Here is a 9,211-nt window from a genome sequence, read left to right on the forward strand (position 1 = left end):
CAAAATTGGCTTGAGGAAGTCCAAAGTTTGATGAAATTTTGTCTGGGGGAGAACAGGCATATTGACGCACGGAAATGGAACGCGTGTCACGTATCATGTGTGACGTGTCAGTTATTCACCTGGTATAGTATTTGGTGCTTAAAACTTGTAACGTGGACGATATGAACTCCCCAATCCCGCATTTTCGGAAATATTGTTGCTCGAGTAGTAGTCCTGCACAAAAGGGTGGATTTTATTGCCATAATTTACCAATGGTTTCTAAGAACGCATTATTATGTTCAACTGTAAATGGACACCGCGTAAGTTTGATTAAACTATTTCGCATTTTCAACAAGGTTGCATTTCATCCGTGTCTGATGAAAGGCCAGTCTGCGAACTTAGTTGGAGAGTGAGAGCAGCGACACCTTGCTTGCGAAACCAATTGTCATCATGTATATAATATGCCTCATGATATCAAGCGTTCAATATTATCGAAGCATGCTAAACCCTACCACTTTTTTTGAAAAGAGAACGTAAAAGAATCGGTAAAGAATCGCAAAATTAGTGACAGATTCGGTTTTGCGCTCGTCATTGAAAGCTGTAAGAGAAGAAATCACTAAATGAATAAGAAAAGACTAGATTTCCGTAGACCAAAAGAGCTGGAGGACTTTATAGGAATAAACATGCGGCAAGAAATTGCATAAATATAGCGGAGTAATTACTCACTAGTCTTCACCTAAGCGTAACCGTACCACTCCATAGGATACCTGATATTTTTGGCCGGAATGGCGTAGTTGAAGAGTTGAAGAGACGTCACGGCACGGTCCTTTCCTGTTCTGAAGAGGGCAAGCGCTTGAGTGAAACGAGGACATGAAAGAGAGAGAGAGAGGACATGAGCTCTCGTCCTGTGTTTCGTTCATGTTCTTGTTTCACTCACGCTGTCTTCTCCAAACCATGTCTTAATAACAGACCCAAGCTTCCGCTTTGCTCAATATCATTGCCCTGTTACGAAATACGAAAACGCAATGCTGTCACGAACGGTAACTCTGAGAGACATCTTTAGTCTACCGTGCACCGCGTCAGTGTACGCGTTACAGAAGTATCGGGAACTCACCAACCGGTAGTGCGCACGTCCTGATTGGTCCCGGCTTTGAAGGCTTGCACAGATGGTCGGCCGGCACCTGGCGCTATCATAGCCCTCTCAAGAAGGCCTACCGCACGTCTGATACCTGGAACAGTCAGCGCGTTCGCAGAGGTGCGGTGGCTGGGCTCAAAGTATTCCGGCAACACTAATGGTAATACGATATATGTTATGTTAAATGTGTCTATTGGTCGCATGCTTACATGAGTTGGTTAGGCGTTCTCGTGCAAGAAAGCTTCGGAATGCAACTCCTGTGGAGTCCGAATATATAGAACTCAACGCAGTCATAAAATGTCCGTTTATATCAATCATTCTATAGATACATAACAATGCTAATAAATACGCTAATCTGCAGAGTAGAAGCAAAAAAGCATTGCAAACATGGAAGGTGCGTGTTCTTTGCCTCGCCATGCCCTAGGCCGGCGTCTTGGTAGCGCACTGCTCGTTAATCATTCCTAGGTCAAAGCAAGAGCGCACATATGTTTCAGGAGTCAGTCACCACCTAAGGTGCCTAATCTTCTATCAGTACGCTATAAATGGAACAATCGGTTATTAACACTCAGATATATTTGGTAGCGAAGAAAGCTAGAGTCGTCAGGCGATCACCGTCACTATGTTAGGTATATAGCTTGGAAAATAACTGCAAGAGATCGAAACCCATTCTCTAACTCACGCTCGAGCCCACCTCACGTTTACCTCGTTACTCGATTTCAAAGGATTAGCGCCTCCAGCGGCTGCTCAAGGCAACACAGCCAGTCCGAACAAGCAGGCAGCCGGAAAAAATGCCAGAACGCTTAGACGGCTCGAACAGAACAAAACGAAAAGAGCCGTGCTCATTTGCATTCGAGGGTGGATAGGAGCAGCTTCATCAGGGAGTGTCCCGCTTGCGACATAGGCAGATACTCCAGCTCCAATAGACGCTTGACATACCAGTGATATCAATAAAGAAAGAGCTTCCGATCCGCCTCTGTCACGCGCTAGGATACAAAGGAAAGCAGATGCCCCCCTATGCAAGAGAAGAGGAAAGAGACTACAGAGAAAAGGTGTCTGGCACCGCCCAAGACAAGAGCGAAAGCGACCTCCCGGGGAGCTGCGATTCCCGTCCACAATGCATAGATGCACTCCTGCTGAAGATGCGCACTATCCGGTCATCGTTTTTTTTTTTTTTTTCCTCGTCTCCCTCTTTTGAGCCTTTTCTTTCTGTGTCTCCTATGGCCGGCGTCACTTGCAGAGCTCCTGGGGGAACGCTAGCGCAAGGGATGCGCCTATTGAGCGTGCGGGACCGCGACAGTGTTTCCGACCAAGGAACTTCGCGTTTTGAAAGGACATACACAGTCGAGGCTTAGAAGGGAAAGGAGAACATCCCGCGACGTGGTTTGGACAACGTTCGCTTGTGGTGCAGAGACTGCCATGCGCTGCTGTCTATGGGGTTAGTAGTGGTGCTAGCAGGACGTGCTTATGAGCTCGGGTTAGAGTTCGATTTTAAAAGACCCGTTCAAATGCAAACGACCAAAATAATAGCATGAAAAAAGTTAAGCCCAGCAAAGTCATCTAACTGCAAAAACTGCGCACTTACGTGAACTCGATCTTAGCTGTTCTAGCAACTGTGAAAAAACAGGTTCTTGTCATTACTCTCTGGTTTTTATCTGGAACAAAAAAAGGTATTACAATGCCAGCTTAACCTTCACTCCTCATAGAAAAAAAAAATTAGCCTCCACCGGGAATTGAGCCTCCATCCCTTGGACCCCCAGCCGAGAGCTTTACCACTGCGTCGCGCCCTGGATCGTGAAACCCTGTTCATTATTCCGCTTGTCTACCGTGAGCCAATGCCTTGGAGCACATTTCAATTTATCAAATACTAAAATAGTTAAGTCAGTCAATCAGGGTGACATCGGGATGTATCAAGTACTAAATAGTTAATTAAATCAGGTAATTAAGCTGACGTCACACAACCTGAAGTTGAGCCAAAAAAGGGCATAGGAAGGGTTTGGCGCGCAATTTGAAAGTATCAAAGACAAAGCTAGTCAATTAAGTCCGTCAATTAGGGTGACGTCAAGGATGTGACGTCACGCAACCGGAAGCAGAGCCGAAAAAGGGATAGGAAGGAATTGGCGAGCAATTTGAAAACACCTACTACTAAAATGGATAAACAATAAGTGAATTAGTGTAACGTAGATGACGTGGCTTCACAAAACCGGAAGTATAGCCGAAAAAGGGCATAGGAAGGGATTGGCGCGCAATTTGAAAGTACCAAAGACTAAAATGGGTAAACAAGAAGTGAATTGAGCAACTAGAAGCAACCACATGCAACCGACAGCAGCATCCGTGCTTTTGCATTACTCCAATGCAGATTCTGCAGAACTCTTTAATTTTTTCATCAAGGTTTAACGTGCTAAATGTTGCGTTATGTAATACCTTAATTCAGCTGCTACAGCTTTTCGCAGTCACAGGCATACGTTTTACCTTCTCAGAAGCAAGGCTCGATTATAGGACAGCCTTATATGACAGTACCTGCGAGCAATATTGCTGAGCACATTTTCGAAAAGCTAAACGCCCCTGCAGAGTTTGGCGACTGCCGCTCCGCTCCCCGATTTCGCCGGGCTCCCTTAGGTGCCGAGACCAGAGCTCCCCTTTGGCGATGGCGAGCGTCTGAGCAGATCCTCAATGACATCTGATTGAATAGCACCGCTGTCCGTGAAAGGAGCTATGTCACTGGAGCTGGGAAGAAGAGAAATTCCGACCCACTCATCGGAGAGCCGCAGTCCATACCCTGCGGTGAAAGGTGGGAGGGGATGCGAGCAGAACACATCTTACATTGCCCCAGGGCAATCTTCTCTAGCGTGTACATCGGCTGCTGCGACGCTCGTCACCTCGCGACGTTTTGCCGTTGCTTGCCAACCTCATGCAAGATTCTGCTAGCGTAGAAGCCGGCGCATGAGAGGTCCCTTCCCTCGCGCTGCTTCCGTTGTCGCCTGCGCCTTCAATGCCCCGAAGCGTGCCACCGTTCCTAACAAGGAAACCGTGCCTCCTTATGAGAAAGCTACGTCGGACAGGACATCATTATTAGCCCCGAATCGCGCTGCATGTCGGCGACATCAGCAAGAGAAAATGAGACTTTGGGTTGGTGTGCGGAGGGGTGTGTCCTTTTATGCAGTTATTAGCAAGATTTGTTGCCGTTTAATATATAGCGGCTGATGCGGAACCTCAAGAAAACTAGTGCAGTTTTTTGATGCCATATTGCTAATACATTGAATTAGGCTGGCCGCTAAGTCCGTCTAGCTATCCACTCTTGTAGCTTTAACCACTATTTGAATTGTAAGTTCCTAGTATTTCTTATTTTATCCCAGTTTTCCACAATTAATTGCAGATGTTCCATCAGTAAATCCGATATAGAATTGAAAATATGAATGGGATTTTGCAACAGCAAGCGAAGTGCCGCGCCGGTGTCTACATCAAGCAAAACGCCAAGATTAAAGAGGACACTTTGCTTTTATTTTACTCCTACTCGCTGGCAAGAAATTTCTAGAAAATGGAGGATGCGTTGTTTAATAAATCTGGCTGACGCGCAGAACCTACCAAGAGGCACCGAACATCTACTGAGGGAAACGTAACACCACTGATGAATTACGGTGCAGTATTGTAGTATAGCGCAGTGTAATGCAGTAGAAAACGGTGATAAAGCGGAACATAATTTTAAGAAAAAAAAACAATGCACAACAAGAACAAATCGGCCACAAATAAATATTTTTTAACGTACAGAAAGTCGCGAAAGATATGAGAGAAAGACGAAAACGAAATATGATGAAACGAAGTTCCTAAAAGGTTGACGCATGGTGCCGCTTTTGCGTTTGTCGTTCGTAAGGGACCGACTGTCACTGGCAGCAGGTTCCCATAACGAGCTCTCCTGGGAGACGACCGCGCCCACAGCACTTTATGCAGCGTCGCTACCCCTCCGCGTCTATATGGCCATCCAACCATGCGCCAGGGATATGCGATGAAAAGCTGATTGAATTGCTGCCCTAAAGAGGCACCCGTGCTGCAAATGCGGCCAGAGTGCAACACATAGGCCGGCTTGCGAGCTCTCGATCTCTTAGGCGCCTTCGCACGTCCCCTGAAAGCAATAAACAGCGTATAAGGCTGGTAGTGACAGGTAAGGACTCGGTGAGTGGGTGAGTAGCGCTTTCTATTTTTTTTTTTGCTTCTGAGAGGATTAGGGCCATGTTCTTTTCACCGCTTTGACGACAGTGTCGTTGATGTGAAAGGTTCTTGGTACGCCTATGCACAACGGCCGTAAAACGGGGGCCCTAAACCTGCACTTAACTCTGCGCTTGCTTAGCGTGTTCCGCTGCAGAGCAAGAGTGGGATACGAAACAGTGGAGTTAATGCCCGCTTCGACGAAAGTATTGCACTGATCATGTCTTCTTCACAGTTGTGTCAGCTAGTTCTCTGTGAACGTTCTCACCTTAAATATACTTTGTCCCCATTCGTCCGTACGTTTGTTTCTTCCGGAACCAGATCGACTCTGCAAAAGATGTCGCCTCAAGCTAAATGAATGCACATTTAAACACGGCTTCAAGGAAGTTCGTTTTTCGTTTGCTCTCGATCCGACTACATGGACACATTCTGTTTTCCAATTCAGTGAAGAAAGTGTAATAAATGGTTCTCTGCAATTCCTCGACTGTTAGAATGCTAAATTGGTCAGCACAGAAAGGATTTGACTCCAAGACTCTGTTTGCCTTAAACCATTTTGTTTTCATTAAGCGAAGAAAGCGTAATTATCAATATACAAGAGATAATTCGATTTTATTAGGCATTACTTTTTACGACGGATACGCTACTAACTAGAGTAGCGTAGAAGTACTGCCTGGTTAAGAAAAGATCAGAAAGTCAGCAAAATGATTTCAAATAACCCAAGACGTTGGTGCGGTATACCGTTTCCAGTTCGAAATTACGTCCAGCTGATGATTTATTATTTACTACGGAGAGTTTCATAACTTTACCTAGCATTACGAGATGATTTATGCACACATCTTGTTTAAAACGCTGTCTGTCGACGGAGACATGCGCGCGGTGTACAATTTACAGTGCGGAAATACAATTGAGAGACATTAAGGTACGTTGATCGCGTAATATTCGGTGCTTAACATAGAACTATTTGGGTGAATGAAATTTCCTGATCTAATACATTATTTTCTGTGTTGTAAATGAAAAAACAACAATTATTGCTTTCAGGTATTCACGAGCAAATAACAGGATGTGCAGTGATTGGTTTTGAGCATTATTAAGCTGAGTGATGTATGCCCATGTGATTCTTAGCTCGGTAGCACTAAATAATAATGCGAAAGCAAGCAGACGCTCACCAACACCGACCAAGAATCTTGTCAGATCCTGTTTGTCTCATTCCTCTGATTGCCTAAGCTGTTTCGTGAAGTCACATATGTGGCATCGCGAGGGCATTTCACACTTAGTCTGGTGACATTACCATCATCCTCCGCCGGACCATATTCATTGCAGGATGAAAGCCTCTCCGATTTTCTTTTTAATTAACTCGGTCCTGTGCTAGCTGCGTATGGTATGGAATATGGAGTCCGGTATAGCAGTTCCAATTGTCACCGCCCAGTTTTTGACCAGACCAGCGCACCCAAGCAGCTTACGTCCCGACTGCAAATGGACGATAATTTGCCAGAAAATGAAGTACCGACAGCAAATCTCAGTCGAGCCCCATGATGTCCTCTCGCCACTTTACCCAAGACCGTTTACGCAGATTTATTCGCTCACCCTTTATTGCCCAACCACTGTCCTGACGTTGACTGCTAGGAAAGATTGTCATCCACGTATATACCGGCCTTGTTAAGAGTCTCGGTGGTGATGCTGCAATGTGCACGTTTTTCGTCAGGTTTTCAAGTTTGCCAGCCAACCGAAAGAGTGATGGATCCTATGACTGAAAAATATAGATCATGACTTCTTGTAGTGTTTCGCACTGAAAAAGAAAGGACAATCGGAGGGATCTAAACCGGTCGGGTTCGAACTCAGGCACTTCGGTTCACTATCCGACCACCTTAGCCCCTGAACCATTAGGAGGTGCTTTCGGTAATTATAAACATTTTTAAGTAGAGCAACACATTTGACACAGCGGTGCCAGATGGCGCCATAAATTCCAGGCCTCCGCGATCAAGCACATCGTCGTACCGAATTCGATCTCGGACATCCGATTAGGACGACGCGGTAGCTCTGTGATGTACATGTGCAGTTGAAACTGCAGCGTCCCGTACTTTTGTACTGTAATCAATTTAACTGAGATAACTCCTGCCAATTCTTAATCCCGTGTATCAACGTGATGTGTGCATTGCACTATGCCATTCCTTCTCTGTATGTTCTTATTTATTCCGATCACTAACTGAAAAGCTAACAATTTTACTTCTATTATATCAAAATACTGCGACGCGCTCAGCGTAGTTTAAACTAGGCTTCTTGCCTTTATTTTCGGTGGCCAAATTTTCTTTCTAAAGCTATTAATAGAGAGAAATGATTTTTTCTTTCCATGTCTGAAAGCCCATTTTTCAATGCATGTTTCACAGCTGTCTTCAGAAAAAGAAAATTGATGTGAGAAAATATTATGAGTTCTCTGAAGGAACGAATAATTTCTCAAAAGTCGGTGGTCTGCTCTACGGTCATTTCGCTTGCTGGAAGCCCATTGGCGCGTTCCGCTATGCTAGCCTATGTTTCAAATCATATTTGGTATTTGCCTTTAAATTCCAATCATTTAAGTTTAGCTCCTTACTGCGTGAGGAGGATTGGAAATATTGCGGTGTTGTACTGTTTTTAATTTCTAGTTGTCTGCCCATAAAGATCACACTGTTCTTTTGCCTTTCTCGCTTATAAGGATGACATTTGTATTATGTGGCGATGTCGCAATGATTTTATTTTAAATGTAATTGAATTGAATAGAGATCAGGCACATAAAACGGATAGCCTTTTTTCCCGTACCTGCTTGCTTCATTTTTTTTTTTTTTTTCACCGAAAGATATCGGGGAACACATATTCTTTATCGTGGTTATATGACTACAGTTTTTCGAGATACCTGAAGTCAACGTGAAAACATTGCATTCTAAGTGAATTTGTAAATGCAGCAATACCTTTCCTAGCAATTAAGCATGCATCCTAGATGGACCGCATAACTCATTGCTCAGTGCAATCGACAATTTGGAATGCTCACTGCTTTTCCAACCAGCTGTCTTAGAGTACTAATGGCTCTCCAGAACAGCTAACTCATAAAATCATGCATAAATTGTTACAATTCAACGGCTATTAATTCAAAAGAGACAGTATGTAATAAATCACGTCAAAATGTTTGCTAATATTTGATTTACGGCTAGTGAAATTATTTATTTTGATCGATTCTTCACCAGTAGATTTCACCGCGTGCCACTGCCCTTCCACTCCGTTCATAAATGCAGTTTGCTTGTCAGGGCTCAGCAATGCTCCGAACCTCTGTCTGTCACTCCTTCAGGAAGAGAATATTTCAGCCACCAGTCAAACAAGAAAGCCTGGCATGTCGTTAGTTTCCACCTCTGTTCAAAAAGGTTATAATTGAGGTTTGCTGCCGAAATAATGAAGGCTCAGAGAAGTAACAGCGTTTTTATTCGAACCGACTTTTGTGTTTTTTTCTCTGGTTAAGTGTTCTGTTCATAAAACGTTTAAATAATCTTGTCATGCTTCTTTTCCATAACTTGGAGTAGGTGGACAAAGTATGTCTTTCTTGGCGAGGGTCTTTACGTTGGCATGGATTCAGAAGCAGAGCTGTCGCGCGCTACATTAAAGTGCTACAATGACAGCAGAATTCTTTAATACCTAAGGATTCTGGTACCAGCCAAACGGAGGTCCTCTGATGTTGCATACACAAGTATCGGCCTTATGCATAATGATTGTGGTTTTAAAAGACGGAGCAGTATAAGTGCAAAGGGGCAAGTGGAACCGTAGACGGTACTATTCCCTGCAGTCGCGTCATGCTCTCAAAGGCGGTGCTTTGTTCCCCCCACATTTTTTTGTGTTATTTTATCATGGCGCTGTTTCCAATGCTTATTTCTCTGA

This window comes from Amblyomma maculatum, chromosome 4 (assembly GCF_055883805.1).
Source record: "Amblyomma maculatum isolate TAMU_Amacu chromosome 4, ASM5588380v1, whole genome shotgun sequence".
NCBI classification, from domain to species: domain Eukaryota; kingdom Metazoa; phylum Arthropoda; class Arachnida; order Ixodida; family Ixodidae; genus Amblyomma; species Amblyomma maculatum.